This window comes from Cupressus sempervirens, chromosome 4, assembly GCF_028749045.1.
Source record: "Cupressus sempervirens isolate cs-2001-9-10 chromosome 4, ASM2874904v1, whole genome shotgun sequence".
Classification (NCBI taxonomy): Eukaryota; Viridiplantae; Streptophyta; class Pinopsida; order Cupressales; family Cupressaceae; genus Cupressus; species Cupressus sempervirens.
This window is the reverse complement of record NC_143121.1, coordinates 170,807,438-170,824,337: the sequence shown is the minus strand read 5'-3', so window position 1 is coordinate 170,824,337 and position 16,900 is coordinate 170,807,438. Positions and strand designations below refer to the sequence as shown.

The following is a 16,900-nucleotide window of genomic DNA, read 5'->3' as shown; positions in this document are numbered from 1 at the left end:
AAGATATATCATTATTGAAAATCATAAGAAAAGACTCAATAACAACACATTGCTTAAGTTTCTTCAAAAATATACCAAACCCAAAGATCCATTTTGCATTATAAACTTATGGTTGCAACATTTTGGCATCATTTGGAATGAGCTAGTTTGTATTGCCAACACCAAGATCCACCATCTCAAAAAAATTAGTTACGCCTTTGACAAGAGAATGGTTGGGGAAAGACATGTTTAGAGTGTTATCTTTGTAGTCTAAATATAGGCTCACTAAAATTTCATCTACAATGAATACACTTCCATGTTCTTCTTCAAAGATAAATATCTCCAACACCAAATAAGTACTAAGCACTTCATCCTCGTATTCCACTTGGAATAATTCCATTAATCCTGTTATGGGATGGCATAAAAATGTATAAACCTTCTTCATATTTCTTTTGAATTTCTTCATGATCCTCCAATGCTTCTAGTAGCAACCTTTCTTCTTGATGTGGTGTATAATCAAATGAGAAAGCCTCATATTCTATCTGTCTGTTAGGGTGAGGAATATCTTTTATCTTCTCTCCATCAATCCCTTCTTGCTTGTGTTGATCTATCAAGTTTCTTGGATTAACATCAATGGTTGGAATGATATTAGAAGCTTCAAATATAAAAGAATCAAATTCTAGAAAAGGGGCATCCATTGAAAAACTTTCATTAATTTTATTATCAACAAGTTCCTTCTCAATAGGAGGAACAGCTAAGAAAGTCACCAAATCAGTTGGCTAAGAGATGTGTTCATTGTCATATTCAACATGAAAATGATAAGCTCCTGCACTGTTAGAAAATATCCCTTCAACAACATGAGGTGTTTGAAAGTCTCTTTGATTGACAATCATTAAATTTTTATAATGAAAAAGAAAGGGGGATGAAGGTTTTTCTTCTTTCTTTTCAACCTTATTTTGTAAAGGCATCTTTTTGGGATAAAGATTATGATAATTTTCAGATTGTGTTGCCTTCACATAGCTTGAATTTTTATATTTCATTCTACTAATCAGCATAGCATCATCTATCTTGGCAACTTCTTTTTTAGCATCTTCCAAATTATGCATTTCTTGGAGTTTTAACTAGAATTTAATTTCAATTTCTAAAGATACACAATTGCTTATTTTCAGTTGGTTAATAGGATGGAGGAATTTTTCTAGTACATCTATTGAATCTATATACAAAATCCCTCATAATTTCACTCTTCCTCATTTTAATTTGAAAGAAATCTATTAATAACTTACCAACATCAGCTGTAGGCTTAAATATCTAAATAAATCTTACCTTGAGATCATTCCAACAAGTGACACAACCATCCTACAAATTCTAAAACCATTTAGCAACACTCTCAATAAAGCCACGAGAAAATAATCTGATGAAGACATCCTCTTCTTGCACGCCAAGAATTCCACAAGCAATTGTAACTTCTTTGATGTGGTCATCTAGATCTTGTATTTTTCCTCCATCAAGTGTTGGGATGATTTCTCTTGACCCTTGGGTAAAGATGAATACTAGACAAAGAAAAGGGCCCAATATGAGCTTCCCATGGTTCTCTCACAACCAAAACCATTGTATATAATGAAACCCTCTATTCAAATATTATACAAGATAAAATACAGAGTCGCCAATTTCGCATGAATAAAGGATAGCTAAGGATATCTAATCCTGCACTGATCTTTGTTTTTGAATCCCCAAAAAAGCTGCCAAAAATTTGTTAGTGAACATATTTGTCTCCTTCACAAATTCTCACAAGCTTAACTCCATTAACCTCTCATGGATACAAATAAGCCACAACATTTGGATAAGTGTGAGATGGTCACTTCCCTCTGAATTGGCGTGCCTAAGATATGCCCCGTCAAAGATCGCAACCCTATGGCATTTAGTGACCCTTAGGGACATTTCGGATTGGTGTGCCTGAGAACGTTCGAGCATTGAAGGGGATAGGACGAGGTTGGGGATAGGGCTTACCCGGCCACTTGGAGCTAATGGAGAAAACAGTTCAATCCCATGATGAAAGGTGAGAGAGATTTGGCAATTGGCAACTTTGTACTGGCCGACACTGCAAGTTTCAACATCACCCGAGATGGCATTGTAAAACAAAAATGGAGTGTGATCTCCAAAAAGTGAGAGATGTTATTGTAGGTCTCTGCAACATGGTCCTGTAGGAACTAGAATCACATCCATACCTCGCACGAGCTCCGAGATATGCCCCGTCAAAGATCGCAGCCCTATGGCATTTAGTGACCCTTAGGGACATTCCGGATTGGCGTGCCTGAGAACATTCCAGCACTGAAGGGGATAGGACGAGGTTGGGGATAGGGTTTACCCAGCCACCTAGAGCTAACAAATCAGACAGTTCGATCCCATGATGAAAGGTGAGAGAGATTTGGCAGTTGACAACTTTGTACTAGCTGACACTGTAAGTTTCAGCATCACCCGAGATGGCATTGAAAAACAAAAATGGAGTGTGATCTCCAAAAAGTGAGAGAGGTTATTATAGGTCTCTACAACACGGTCCTGTAGGAACTAGAATCGTATCCATACCTCACACGAGCTCCGAGATATGCCTCGTCAAAGATCGAAGCCCTATGGCATTTACTGACCCTTAGGGACATTCTGGATTGGCGTGCTTGAGAACGTTCCAGCACTGAAGGGGATAGGACGAGGTTGGGGATAGGGTTTACCTGGCCACTCGGAACTAATGAAGTAGATAGTTTGATCCCATGACGAAAGGTGAGAGAGATTTGGCAGTTGGCAACTTTGTACTAGCCGACACTGCAAGTTTCAGCATCACCTGAGATGGCATTGTAAAACAAAAATGGAGTGTGATCTCCAAAAAGTGAGAGAGGTTATTGTAGGTCTTCGCAACATGGTCCTGTAGGAACTAGAATTGCATCCATACCTTGTACGAGGTCTGAGATATGCCCTTTCAAAGATCGCAGCCCTATGGCATTTAGTGACCCTTAGGGACATTCCAGATTGGCGTGCCTAAGAATGTTTGAGCACTGAAGGGGATAGGACAAGGTTGGGGATAGGGTTTACTCGGCCGCCCAGAGCTAATGGAGTAGACAGTTCGATCCCACGACGAAAGGTGAGAGAGATTTGGCAATTGGCAACTTTGTACTAGCCGACATTGCAAGTTTCAGCATCACCCGAGATGGCATCGTAAAATGAAAATGGAGTGTGATCTCCAAAAAGAGAGAGAGGTTATTGTAGGTCTCAAAAAAGAGAGTTTAAAAATGCAAAAATAGCGGGGGGTCCTTTGTATGGTTTGGGAGTTTGACCGTTAAAACGAGAAATTGTCCTAGTAGTAAGTGCTGGTAACAGTTTTGAAATTTGATTGTTGAGTGTTGAGAAACCTCAAGTTTGGGATTTTTCTTGTTGTTTTGAGTCTATAATAACCATTTCCATCTGAAAATTTGAGTGTTGAAATCATTTAAGAAGTATTTGCATAGTTTTCCCTAAAATTTGAGTGCATAAAAAGGGGTATGTGATTGCTCCCAAGGTGGATTTAGTGTTTTCTCCAAACAAGAGTTGCATTTTATGTTTGAAGTCATCTAATATAACCAAATTGAAGGTGTTTGAACCATTTTGGGGTTCTAGAGACGTTGCAAAGTAAGAGTTCTAGAAAGCCCTAGGGTAAAGGGGCTAGAAAGGAGGGTTTTGTAAAAACCATTGTAAAGTTGATCATGAGACCAAAAAAATAGAAGAATCCTTGCATTTGAGTCATGTCTTAAGACTTTTTTGGGTCATGGGAGTTCCAAAAGTCAAGGGATTGTGAGTTGCTTTGTAAATGGCCTCAAACTAAGCCTAGTTGGCAGACTGAAATAGCCAGTTTTGAGTAATATTTTACAAAACAAGTGTAGTTGGTTTTGGAGTATATTTTAGAGTGAGGAAAAGGGTATTTTAATCACCCAATAGTTTAGGAAGTTCTGTGGAAAATTTTGGAGAAAACAGCAAATTAGTGACTGGCAAGGGCTAGTTGGAACAAGCCTAGAAGAGGCAAAATTGAGAAAGTGTAAGAGATGAGTTGCTGAGAGTGTGCAAGGAGTTGGAACATGTTAGATGAGATTTTTTGAGATGATCCAAGGTGTTGAGGCCATGGTTTGATGCCAAGGATGAGTTTTGGTACTTGCATAGGGTGTTCCAACCAAGCTACAAATGCATAGGATAGGACCTTGTAAGGTACTTGCAAATTATGGTTCTAATGCCGACAAAATAGAACTCCCACCAAACTTGGAAATTTACCTTATCTTTAATGTCAAGGACTAAGTTCAATATAAAGGGCCTACATTCATAGAAGGACAAACAAAATCAAAGGTTGAAGAAGTCACTATCCCATTATAATCTCAGCCAAAAGCTGAAAAGGTTATGGATTCAAGAATCAAGAAGAAGACTTGTCATGGCACCTATATGGAGAATCTTATCAAATGGAAGGATCAACCAGAATTTGAAGTAACATGGATAGATGAGAGTGATTTTGGAAAGAAAGGTATTCCTACAAAATTCCTTCAGATTTATCCACCATGAGTTCTTTGTCACATGGGGAGAATGGTGCAAGAGCACCTAGTGAGTTTGAAAATGATGATGCAACTACTGTAGATGATGCAAATATTGATGAGTTGTAAAGCGAGGGGGAGGAAATAACTATTGAATCCTTCCTAAAAATCAATGGCTTATTAGATGAACCAATTAACACTTTGTTGAGGAGTTATGGACAAAATATGTTCAATGCTCTAATCCCTAGATTAGGAAATATTCTTACTTAATAAGTGTAACCCCAAGCATTGTCACCATAGTTGGCAACAAATGGTGAGAGTCCCAATCAACTAGTGAAAAAAAAGACTAAGTTGATGGAGCTGAATCCTACATTACACACATCTCCTAGTAGTGGACAGGAGAATGTTGGGATTGGGAGCATAACACCTATTCCCTTTCCCAATTTTATGGACAATTGATGGGAACTCAAGTAGATGGGAGAAATTCCAATTTTTTTGAAGCGATAAAGTTTTGTGATGTATTTAGAATATCTAAGATAGACTTATTTTTTATGTGAACTAAACCATTCTTACATTACTATTTAAATGTATTTGTATTGTTATAATAGTTTGATTGTTGGTCATGGTGTACTACTAGCATACCTAAAATTTTAATTAATTTTTTTGGTAAATTAAGTCGAGAGATATCTAATTTAAAATATGTAGGGTTTAGAAATATAAATAGTTCATCATAGAAATATTATAGAATTAATTTATTTTAAATAATAGAAATAATCATAAAAAATAGATAGAAATAAAAAATAATAATTTTATACAAAAAGTTTTAATTTATTTTAAATAATTAAATAGTAGAAACATCATTGAATTAATAATTTAGTAAAATCATAACAAATAGACACTAAACAATCCCAAATTCAAACATACGAAGGTCCAACTAGAATAATGACTTTAAATAACCAAATACCAAATCCAAACAAAGGAAATGGGACTTTTACCTTAAATGAATAAATTACATGAAGAAGGGTGGCTGGCTGTTTGGGAATCTACTTATTTTTCTTCTCTCCCTCCTGTCATCCAAGAGAACATGCAATGAAAGAAAAATATTGTCACAATAAGAAAATATGAAAAATATTGTTCTAGCTTTAAAAAGATTGGAGACATCAAAACATAAAATCTATGATTTAAACTAAATCTCATCACTTACGCATCATAACAATACGGTCCACCTTAGTCATGTGGACAGTCTTGGGGAAGAGGTTGCGACAATGTATTTGGATCCAGTTGATCACTCTTTCTCTCTCTCCCTCTCTCTGTATTCAATCTAATGAGCCAACTGGATCTGCTCGACATTTTAATGTCTCAAGTATTGCCTCATGGTCTGACTCGCGAACTTTCCAAAGATTCTTATTATGTGGTTTTCCACCATATTTTATCAAGTGGACATTTGATGTGACAATAAGATTTGAATAATGAAGAATCTTCCTCTCTGTTTGCCAATCCTCGAATAACCACAAGTTAGGGTTCTTCATAGAATATCGTCTAAGCCATGTGCCGGTTACAACCACCGCACCGACATGGTACTCTAAACCTTCACCATCTATAACCGAGTGATCCAATTTTTTTTGGCTTGAACACAATGACACAAATAATAATCTGTCCCTTCTTCATTGTCTTCAGGTGCAATAACAACAAAAACATGGCCTGCAGTGACAAATGTACAAAATGTGGTCATTAATTCAAAAAATACTTGGGTAAAAGTTATAAAGTTACATATTGAAATTACAAACATATATAAATATATATATTACCAGGTTGCACTAGATCATACAAGTGGTCAAAGTCAATAGACGATTCCATCTGTACCATTTATAGTGCTTGTGGGGGACGATAGGTGTTAATTGCGTCCAAAACCCGTATATCCCATTTGTCCACCCATTTAGTCGACTCACAGTCATCCCAATTTTCCTCTGCACATGATGGACAATAGCATGTCATTTTTCGTGTGTGGATACTCCATGAACCTGCATTAGAGCTTCTAAAAGAGTGCAACTCACTAGATCCTATTAGTGTGCAACAATCCTGATATGGTACAATGTTAGTATTATCTATCAACCAAAAAAATTTACAAACCGTAGACTCACCTTCCTTACCTGGACCCATTGTAGCGTTACACCACTGGACGATGGATTTTGCATTTTTCAATATTGCTCCATCTTTGTACTTTAGTTCTTCATGAGCTAAGGCTCTTTTGATGCATGCGCCTACACCATCGTGCTCTCCCTTTCCATGACCAGCCTCTGTGAAATTTCACATGTATTGAATTCTACACAACTTGTGCATCCTGCTCAACCAATAGAAATCCATGCATTCTTGAATTGAGATGCACAATTGTCTGACCAAATAATGTGCTGACGATATGTGATGCCCCTATTAGCCAAATCTCCATAAAATAGTTGAAAACAACCATGTACGAACTCCATAGAATGTGATCGATCATTGCTGATGTAAAAATGGTACTCCCTCAAAATATTCTTGTCATCCTCTGTACTTGTAGGTGAATGCATGAATGTTATGTGAACAAATATGGAAACCTGTTGAGAAGTATAATACTTTTCTTGCACCTCATTTTGTGGTTGTAGTGTGTAGTTCTCTGCGAAATCTACAACTGAAACAATGGTATCCAGTGGAAATGTATCCTTGCACAACTTGAATTGCAAATCCAACCATTGAGCTCTATGGGTATGCCTTGCATACTCGTAAATAATGTTTTCATGAAAAATCTTTATGAACTCATACATTGGAATCTTTTCAATGACTAAATCACATCTTTTACCATGTTTCCCATCTTTTAGAGCATATGTCACTATCTTAAATTTTCTGTAATCTACTATTTCATTTCCAATTGCATGTGTACTATCCATATGTTGACAAGTTGATAAAAGTTGCAAAGAACCACAAAATAAGCACGTACCATCCAAGCATGATGTCTTGTAAAATTGTTGGTCGTCCCCTATTTCACATAAAATGTTGGATATGAATTCCCTTGAAGATCTTGGTGGCTCATTTATGTCACAATCCTGCAAAACAAACTAAGAATGCAAAATTACACATATATGCCTAAAAACATCAAAATGGTTAGAAAATTCAATATGTATCCTACAACAACAAGTTGTGCATGTGTGATTTATCTTCACATAAAAAGGTTTACCCATCTCAAAAAATCTTTGACTTATTCGAATTTGAGGATACATACCAATAAATTTTGCAAAAAATTGTATCTGAGTTGTGTTCAAAAAATGTTTCGCATGTGGTTCGCGATTTTGGCTACCAATCCTCCTTCTTACAACATCTCTTTGATTAGGGGAAACACGTGTGTTATTTTTTCAAAAATCTTCGATCAATGATTTCAAGGCTTCACTAATTTCTTTATCCTTTCGTGGTAGTCTACCGCTAAATGTCCATAACTCATTTTTTGTTGGATCTTCCAATCTCTCACGCCTTAGCATGGCTCTCCTTAGAGTACCTCTACCAATTTTTAATGTTTTGCTTGTCTTTCTCATGAGTCGAGCTTTCTTCATTTGGCTACTTACTATTGTCGATGTAAGTACTCGTCTTGCAATATTACTATCTTTGGTGCGTGATTTAGAACCCACTTTGTCATAAGCATTCATTAGATTCTTTACAATGTTTTTTTCATTTGAATCATCCATCGTTCTTAGCCCAAGAATCTTCATGATAGGCCTAAATTTTAAATTCCTCATCATTTCAACAAATAATTGGCATTGACCTGTAATATTTAATTCATCAAAAAATAATCTCCACATACGATTAACTTTTCTTTGACAAGTACGCTTGCTAATCTTGTTAGGCATTGATTTCAAAATGTTACTATCAATATCAATCAAATATTTTGGTCTTCTAAAACGAATTCTAGAAGGTGTTATAATCTCTTCAATTCTCTCAACATTTTGAACATCAACATAAGGTTGAGTGTATTACGTACCTTGAATCAAAGATGATGTGCCTTGGCAATAAGATGCAAAAGATGGAATATCACCTACTTGATGTGTTGATGTTGTGCCTTCAACATGACATGATGGAGTGTGTATATCGTCTGATCTACAAATCAGTGTCTCTTCAACATGAGAGGATGATATGAATTCAACATTGGAAGATGGTGTAGTGGACGATATGACTCCAACATTAGAAGATGGTGTAGCTTCACAATTCAATTGTCTTCTTGAGTGTAACAGTCTCATTCATTCTCTTTGTCTTTCCAATTCTTCCTCTTTGTTTCTTGGTACCAGTGGTTCTTGATCGTCTTCGAAAGTCAATTCTTCATTATTGCTTTGCAATTTTCTTTGCTCACGTAGTAATTTCATTTTATCTTTTTTAATTGCCAAATCTCTCTCCCTATCTTCATTTGTTTGATTTTTTGGTTTCTTCCTTGGCATGATGATGATTTCTACATGTCAAATTATTCAAACATTTGAATTACTTAAAATGTGTAAATTACAAATTATTCAAATACATATAAAAATTATAATTATTTGAATGAATACACAATATATATATATATATAATGACTTGTCAAATTTCTAACCATTTCGAAATAACATTTCATTGAAACATACAAATTTCAATGAATTCACTATATATTAAACATGTCAAATTATAATCAAATTTGTATCTATATATCATCAAACAATATTTAAAATAGATTGCACTAACCTTTTCTATACAAGGAATATTCAAAAAGTCTTCAAATCATGTATCCAATGATGAATTTGGTGTTTGCTAGCTTCCAAAAGTGTTTGCCACGTTTAAATAGTGTTTGTTAGCTTGAAATAGTGTTTGCCACCTTGAAAGACTATTTGCTGTGTTGAAACCCATGATTTCTGTCGAGATAACAGAGTGCAGAACAGACCAAAAGCAGAGAATGAATGAAATGGGCCCCAAAGTTTCTTTTTGACCATTTTTAGGTGATTTCACATAGTGCGTACGCACTATAGTGTGTACGCACTATAGCGCGTATGCACTATGTGAGAACACATCACTCTCCACCCTCCCTACTCTCTCTCTCTCTCCCTACTCTCTCTCTCTTCCTACTCTCTCTCCCCTCTCCCATCCCCTACACTCTCTCTCTCTCCCCTCTCCCATCCTTTACTCTCTCTCACTCTCCCTCTCCCACCGCCTACTCTCTCTATCTCTCTCACCCTCTCTCCTCTCCCATCCCCTACTCTTTAGATCTCTCACACACACTCCCATCCTCCCTCTCCCACTTCTTACTCTCTCTCTCTCTCTCCCACATCCCCCTACTCTCTCACACTCTCACACTCTCACATCTGCTACTCTCTCTCTCCCATCCCCTAAACTCTCTCTTTTACTGATACACACTCCCATCCCCCTCTCTCTCTCCTCTCCCATCCCCTACTCTCTACTCTCTCTCTCCCATCCCCTACTCTCTCACACACTCTCTCCCATCCCCTACTCTCACTCTCTCTCTCCCATCCCATTCTCTCTCTCTGCCACCTCCTACTCTCTCACACACTCTCTCCCATCCCCTACTCTCTCTTACACACACTCCCATCCACCCCTCTCTCCCATCCTCTACTCTCTCTCTCTCTCTCCCCTCTCCCACCACCTACTATCTCTCTCTCTCTCAAGTTCTCTCTCTCCCTCTCTACTCTCTCTCTCCCATCCCCTACTCTTACTCTCTCTCTCTCCAATCCCAAACTCTCTCTCACACTCTCTCCCATCCCCAACTCTCTCTCACACTCTCTCTCATCCTTTCACTCTGTCTCTCTCATCTCATACTCTCTCTCTGCCACCTCCTACTCTCTCTCACACTCTTTCCCATCCTTTCACTCTGTCTCTCCCATCTTGTACTCTCTCTTTGCCACCCCCTACTCTCTCTCACACTCTCACACTCTCTCCCATCTCCTACTCTCTCTCTTTCATAGACATACACACACACACACACACACACACACACTCCCATCCCCCCTCTTTCTTCTCTCCCATCCCCTACTCTCTAGATTTGTCACACGCACTCCCATCCCCCTCTCTCTATCTCCCTCTCCCTACTCTCTCACACTCTCTCCCATCCCCTACTCTCTCTCTCACACTCTCTCCCATCCCCTACTCTCACACTCTCTCTCTCCCCCATCCCATTCTCTCTCTCTACCACCTCCTACTCTCTCTCACACTCTCTCCCATCCCCTACTCTCTGTTACACACACTCCCATCCACCCCTCTCTCCCATCCGCTACTCTCTCTCTCTCTCTCTCTCTCTCTCTCTTGGGCTACTCTCTCTCTCCCCTCTCCCATCCCCTAAACTCTCTCTTTTGCAAATACACACTCCCATCCCCCTCTCTCTCTCCCCTCTCCCATCCCTTACTCTCTAGATCTCTCACACACACTCCCATCCCTCTCTCTCCTCCTCTCCCACTCCCTCTCCCACCACCTACTATCTCTCTCTCAAGTTCTCTCTCTCCCTCTCTACTCTCTCTCTCTCTCTCTCTCTCTCCAATCGCCAACTCTCTCTCACACTCTCTCCCATCCCCTACTCTCTCTAACACTCTCTCTCATCCTTTCACTCTATCTCTCTCATCCCCTACTCTCTCTCTTTCACAGACACACACACTCTTATCCCCCCACTCTCTTCTCTCCCATGCCCTACTCTCTACATCTGTCACGCACACTCCCATCCCCCCTATCTCTCTCCCTCTCCCTCTCCTACTACCTACTAGATCTCTCTCTCTCCCTCTCTACTCTCTCTCTCTCTCTCCCATCCCATCCCTTACTCTCACTCTCTCTCTCTCCCATCCCCTACTCTCTCTCACACTCCCATCCCCTAATCTCACTCTCTCTCTCTCCCATCACGTACAAGCTCTCTCCGCCACCACCTACTCTCTCTCACACTTTCACAATCTCTCCCATCCCCTACTCTGTCTCTCTTACACACATTCCCATTCTCCCTCTCTCCCTCTCCCTCTCCCACTCCCTCTCCCATTGCCTACTTTCTCTCCCCCATCCCCTATTCTCTCTCTCCCCTCTCCCATCCCCTACTCTCTCTCTTTCATAGACACACACTCCCATCCCCCCTCTCTCTCTCTCCTCTCCCATCCCCTACTCTCTAGATTTGTCACACACACTCCCATCCCCCCTCTCTCTCTCCCTCTCCCACTCCCTCTTGCACCACCTACTATCTCTCTCTCTCAAGTACTCTCTTTCCTTCTTTACTTTCTCTCACCCATCCCCTACTCTCACTCTCTCTCTTCCATCCCCTACTCTCTCTCACACTCTCTCCCATCCCCTACTCTCTCTCTCTCTCACCCCCATCCTGTACAAGTTCTCTCTACCACCCCCTACTCTCTCTCAAATTCTCACACTCTCTCCCATCCCCTACTCTATCTCTCTTATACACATTCCCATTCCCCCCCTCTCTCTCTCTCACACACTCCCTCTCCCATTGCCTACTCTCTCCCATCCCCAACTCTATCTCTCTTACACACTTCCATTCCCCCCCCTCTCTCTCCCTCCCACTCCCTCTCCCATTGCCTACTATCTCTCTCTCTCTCACTCTCTCCCTCTCTCTCCCATCCCCTACTCTCACTCTCACTCTCTCTCTCTACCACCCCTACTCTCTCTCACACTCTCACACTCTCTCCCATCCCCTACTTTCTCTCTTACACACACTTCCATCCCCCCTCTCTCTCCCTCTCCCACTCCCTCTGCCATTGCCTAATCTCTTTCTCTTCCATCCACCCTCTCTCTCCCTCTCCCACTCCCTCTGCCATTGCCTACTCTCTTTCTATCCCATCCCCTACTCTCTCTATCTCTCTCTCCCCTCTCTCATTCCCTACTCTCTCTTTCACACACACCAATCCCCCCTCTCTCCTCTCCCATCCTCTACTTTTTCTCTCACTCGCTCTCCCTCTCCCACTGGCTACTCTCACTCTCTCTCTCACTCTCACTCTCTCCCTCTCTACTCTCTCTTTGCTACCCCCTACCCTCTCTCACATTTTCACACTCTCTCTCTTTCTCTCTTACACACATTTCCATCCCCCCTCTCTCTCTCCCTCTCCCACTCCCTCTCCCATTGCCTACTCTCTCTTCCATCCCCTACTCTCTCTCAAGATACTCTATCTTCCCCCTCTCCCATTCCCTACTCTCTCTCTTTCACACACATGCACTCCCATCCTCCTCTCTCTTGCTCTTCCTCTCCCACTCCGTCTCCCACCACCTACTCTCTCTCTCCCCCATCCCCTACTCTCAATCTCTCTCTCCCAACTTGTACTCTCTCTCACACTTCCTCTCTCTCCCATCCCCTACTTTCAATCTCTCTCCCCCATCCCGTACTCTCTCTCACACTTCCACTCTCTTGCATCCTGTATTCTCTTTGCCACCCCTACTCTCTCACATTTCCTCTATCTCCCATCCTATACTCTCTTTGCCACCCCTACTCTTTCTCACTTCCTCTCTTCCCTCTCCCATCCCCTACTTTCTCTCTATCTCTCTCTCACACACAAATAGCCATTCCCTCGCCCCACCCCCCCTAGCTCTCTCTTGGTTTTGGTTTGCAATTTAGGTCTCAATAGTGTGTGCGCACTACTTTGAATTTAGAAGCGTTTTAATAGCGTGTGCGTGCTATAGGGCGCACGCTCTATAGGGCGCATGCGCTATTCAAAGCTTTGCATTAAAACCAAGCATAAGGCTTGGTTTTTCCTTGGAGATCCAACCCAAAGGTTTGGAGTTTATAAACAGGTCTGAGATGTGTTTTCCAATAAACATACAAAAAATGATTAATTTTTCTTGTGTGCTCCCCTTCAAGATTCCTCGTGGTTGGGTATTGATAAGATCAGGTTACATAACATTATAGGTCTTTGTGTTAGCTATCTAACCATATAATTTATTTTTAATTTGAACTATTTTAAGTCTTTGATCTATAATTTCTTTTGAATGTATGTTCTTTTTTTGTCAAAAACCACCATGTACTAATTGGGCTGTAGATTTTAGCTCATTCATCGAATTTTGTAACAACTTAGTTTTTTAGAAACTAGACTCCATTCTACACACTTTGAAAAAAAGAAGTTTTGATTTTAGATTAGTTTTCAATCATTTCTAGGGGGAGCACATAGATATTTCATGTTTTTGGGATGGGTCTAATTAAAAAATTCATTAAAAAAAATACACATTATAAAATTACCCAAAAAATCTGGGATAAACTACATAGTGTTAGGTAACTTTTGACTAGAGCGATTAAAGAATTTCAAAAAAAAAGTTAAAATTTTAGGGGGGCCACACTTTGTACTATGTTATGTTTTTTTGGAATAAACAGTAACACTTTTTGTGGCCCCCTTTTTTGAGGACCTAAAACTAAACCATTTTGAAAAAAAATTAGAAGTTTAGAAACTAGATTCAAAGGACTACGACTTTTTCTTTTGTCATATCTTAAAATTTTGAGCGTAACTATCTTCAAATTCTTGTTGAAGTCCAGAATTTGCTAATTTTAGGAGAAAGGTGTCCACTTATACCCCCCTTTTGGCACCACAACTTGGTGCACTTACCCCTTATAACAATTTAATTTGAACCGTTCTCTATAGGGGAAGAGATCGAATAGCCATCCAGGTTAATTTTGAGCACTTAGATCTCCTAAACTTTAAGTTGAATTGTGTTGATTTTTCCAATGGAGCTTTGTAGGTGATTCAAGAGTTTAAAGCTAAGGTTTTATTTTAGGGATCTCTTAGAAGCAATGGAGTGCGAAGTCATTGAAAAGTGTCATTTTAAAACACTCGTCAATATTCTAATAGCCCCTCACCAAAAAAAAGTACTTTTGGCATAACTGGACCAATCAACAACCAAGAAAGATAAAAAATGATCAACTATTAGTACGTGTGTGATTGACTATTAGTACATGTATTATCAGCTATTAATATATATTTTATCATTTTTTGGAACTTTTTAAAAGTGACAATTAGGAAGTATCTATCACAAAAGTCTCCTCATGATCAATGACCCCATGGTTGCTACTAGATCTCTTCCCCTATTTTTTTTCTGAGATTTGAAATGAATTTTATATCGTTACTATTCTCAATTTCTTGTATCTTTTTCACTTGTGGCTATTTTTGTACTAGTCATATTGAAGTTATGTAAATTTGTAAGAATTTATCTCTATGTTCATTCCTCTTTATAGGTGATAGAGATGGTGGCAGAGTACATTCCTCCTAGAGAAGATATAATTCTCCAGAATGACATCCCATCTAAGCTATATATAGTTGCTTTTGGAGCAGCTATAAGTTACATTCTCACAATCTTGCATTCCTTTTCTATATCTATCATGATTCCTACTTTGACACTATTTGGTAAGAATCTAAATTCTAAACTGGGACAGATATTGCATTTCAGGATTTAATTTTAACGGAGGATGGTCCAACTCTAGAAAAGGAAAGTTTTAAACTAGGTCATAAATAAGAATTTAGCGGATATTTGTATGAATGTCCATTGTCTTCTAAGATCTTGAGTGTAGGTTCTAGAGTGTTCCCCAAAGTAATTGAACCCAAAATTAGAAGAGGGTTACACATTTGTTCTAGTATTTGTGGTAAAACTTGTAAGCTCTTTTCAATGAGAACAAGGTTTTAATGAAATCTTCTTTCATTTGATTATCTAGTGTCATTTCTTATATGATTTAATGCACTTTATTGGCTCCAAGTTCTTCAATTGATTGAATCAGGAGATATAGTTGGAGAGATTGAAATCTTGTTCAATATTCCATAGCCAATTACAGATAGAACAAGAAAGCTTTCTCAACTTCTAAGACTTAATAAGAATGTTTTGATCAATCTGATACATTTAAATATTTCAAATGGAAGAATTATCGTCAACAATGTTCTTGAGGTCTCCAAACATCTAAGGCTCTGGCACATATGGTTTTTTCCTTTCCTGCAATTTAGTTTATTGAATGAAAACATTTTTTTTAAACATGAAGTTGCATTCTTTAGGCATATTGAGGGAAGCAATAACAAACCCTCTCTTAAAAGATGATGAAGATAATTTTTACATTCTCTCATTTTCAACAGCATCTGAAGCAGCTTAAAGGAACAAATTTAGAGCATTTTCCATCCAAAATATAGGTTTCTTATATAGAAAGTGATGCAAAGTCTCCATTACCAATAGGCCTTAGCTATATAGCTTCAAACGGGAATGCTCAATTCATGAAAGAACTTCTGAAAAGAGGATCCAAATCTAAAGATACAAATTATAATGGCTTCGCTTCTCTAGTTAGTCAAATTATTTATTACTCTTATTATTAATGGGCCAATGTTTTTGATGTTATGAACTGATATTTTTGAAAAAATCATATTAACATGTTGAATTCCCTCATAAAAGCTTTCTTCCTATAAAATTCTTATTAAGGAATAGAGTAGCCTTAGAGTAGAAAAACTAAACTAAATTCCATAAAGTATAATAGTCCCCCTGATCAATAGCCATACTGATCATTTTCATTGTAACTAATACATTCCAGAATAAGCATATTGAAAAATTGGATGATTTTCACCATTCATTGTTTGGCATGTTTGAACGGGAGATGAGCATGAATTCTACAATAGGGGATCTGAAAATTAACTCAATCTCCAACTCTTTTCATCCCCAATCAGTTGCAAGTCCACCCAAAAGAGTAACAATACACTTATCTCATCCAAGTACTTAGAAATCAGATATATTATGTGGAAAATTGATTGTTTTTCCTTCATCACTGGAGGACTATTGCAAATAGTAGGTAGATTCTAGCAATTTGGCATTATATTTCGATTTCTTAGATGTGTTCATTTAATTTTGATAAAATTCAAAGTTCTTTTTCAAAATATTATCTCTTCAACAATATGCCTCGTGTAATTGATAGCAGGGCAAACATTCAGATGCAGAGTAGCCATTGTACTAAACCCAGATGGTACAAAAATTGATGATATCAATGTAATTAGGGACAATGAGCCTTTATATCTTTGTTAATTAAATTTTATAAGACACATTTCAATTAGTACGATTAAAAAGATTAGATAATCGTCTTGTTTTGACCTTATAGAAAAGATCAGGAGTTGATTTGCAATTAGCAAAATATAAAAGGATTATAATGTATATACTAGACTACCTTATGGGTTTGCCAAAACTATAATGTTCACCTTTCTAATTTGATGTTACTATACAACAAAAAATATTTACAATGTAGGAGAACTTCAAATAGATCTGTTAGAAGAAACTTGGAATATTGCACTTTGAGTGCCTCTTCGGGGAATTACCAAAATTTACGTGTAAGTTGATATTATTTGTGTTGTTTCTTTTCAATTAGGTTGGCATGTGTTTAAACCAGCGATGGTTGTGGT

The 16,900-nt window shown here is 38.4% G+C and overlaps 1 pseudogene; it reads left to right on the top strand.

Moving 5' to 3' along the window:
- The window catches only part of LOC149560524 (potassium channel KAT3-like), a 146,492-nt pseudogene extending 129,963 nt beyond the window's left edge, over positions 1–16,529 (top strand).
- Positions 16,530–16,900: the final 371 nt, after the last annotated feature.